Below are 2,106 nucleotides of genomic sequence, written 5' to 3' on the forward strand. Positions count from 1 at the left end.
TGCCACTGTGTTTTGTCTTTGATATTGTGATTTCATTATAAAGCATTTTTCAGTATCATATTTTATAATTGCGGGTCACTTTGTGTATATAATGCATTTGAGTTTATAACCTTCTTAAAGCAATGCAATTGTATACTGTATATGCATAATGCATAATAATCTCTCTTGTTAGGCATTATAATATGATTATAAGTTACATTAAGTGGTCCCACAATTTAACTGGACTTGATGTGGACTGGACTTGGGTCAAAGAATCAGGCTCCAGAGGAGAATATGTCTGGTTAACAGTTTATTTGAGTTGGTCTTTGTGGTCTACAAGAAAAAAAGATAAATACAATAAGAATACAACAATTTAAGCTGCAGTGTAATGATGCCAATAATAAAGGAGCTGTACTACTAAATATGAATGGTGTAGAAATCAACAGTGGTTAATATAATTACTAACTGAACTAAAAACAGCAGCTATGAACTTAAAGGGCACAATAATATTACAGTAGCTGTAATTGTTACAAATGTTACAAGTAGGCTACAGACATGGAGCTTTGAATAAATCACGAGGTGATTAAATGCACATAGCCCATAGAGCACAGAAACAGATTCACTTCACAATAATCTTCTCCATTATATTATTAAAGTTAACTTAAACCTATAAACTCAAAGCACACAGAATGTGAAATAAACCGGCGTTATCACATTAATGGCAATGATTAGCTTAGTAGACTATTAACGAGCGTGCCGTGGAGAGAGGAAAATAAGGCTTTTATGATAACTCCTGCAATAACTTTGATCTAAATAGTTAAACTAACAAATGTTTGTCCTGCATGGTGTCACACAACAAACTCCACATGTACAATACTCACATTTTTCTCACAAACGTACCAACCGGACAGAATGAAGCAAAGGAATTAAAAAGTCTGCTGCCTCTCTAAACAGACATTCGTAGCGCAGTGCCACTCCCTCAACTGACATCAGACTGCAGTACTGCGGGGGGACGTGGACAGACTATCCAACAGGCACCTTTAGTAAAATAATGAAATTCCTGGGGTAGGCTTTAGGTAGATAAAATACCTTAAAGGAGGTTAAAAATCACTACAAGTGGTAATTGTTTGTTTTAAGTAAAGTGAAAAATCATTATTTAAATGCAATGCTCGGTTACGTTTTAACCTTGGTTCTCTGAGTGAAGAGATCTCTCCACCGTCTAAGTTTCGGCTTTGACCCAGAACTCAGAGACACACAGCATGGACACAGAAAGTTAGTCTAAATATTTATTGAACAGTCTTGGAGGGTACAAGCAGCCAAAATGGGTTTCCTCAGGAGGGTTGCTGGCGTCTCCCTTAGAGATAGGGTGAGAAGCTCAGTCATCCGAGAGGAGCTCGGAGTAGAGCCGCTTGAGCTAGTTGTGGTGGTTTGGGCATCTGGTATAGATGCCACGTGGGCGCCTCCCTAGGGAGGTGTTCCAGGCACGTCCAGCTGGGAGGAGGCCTCGGGGAAGACCCAGGACTAGGTGGAGAGATTATATCTCCAACCTGGCCTGGGAACGCCTCGGGATCCCCCAGTCGGAGCTGGTTGATGTGGCTCGGGAAAGGGAAGTTTGGGGTCCCCTGCTGGAGCTGCTGACCCCGCAACCCAATACCGGCTAAGCGGATGAAGATGGATGGATGGATGGATGGATGGTCTTGGAGAATGTGCAGAGAAGGAAGGGTCGGGATCGAGGCAGAAGGAGGCAGACAGGACTGAAGCCGAGGCAGAGCTGAGACTTGGAGTTGGTGGGTTGTGAGCGTCCAGTACTAGCTCACCAGGGGTACGGTCAGGAGAGTGATGAGATCCAAGTAGTGTTTTGAAAACAATGTATTTCTGTGTATGTATGTATGTATATATGTATAATGGAGCCAGGATAGAATAGTTGCATTGTCTCTGTGAAGAGGTCAAGACGGCCCATTTGTTCCTCACCTTCCCCGTCTTTTTCTCTGACTCTAAAGAATTGATCAGTTCAAGTCTGGCATTTAACATGTGGAAAGGAGCCTTCTGCTACACACCAGGAGGTGGCCTCCTGTCTCCTGCCCCCTGGGGTCTTAGACTAGGCTAAGACAATACAATGTTGATTAA

This window comes from Etheostoma spectabile, chromosome 2 (assembly GCF_008692095.1).
Source record: "Etheostoma spectabile isolate EspeVRDwgs_2016 chromosome 2, UIUC_Espe_1.0, whole genome shotgun sequence".
Lineage (NCBI taxonomy): Eukaryota > Metazoa > Chordata > Actinopteri > Perciformes > Percidae > Etheostoma > Etheostoma spectabile.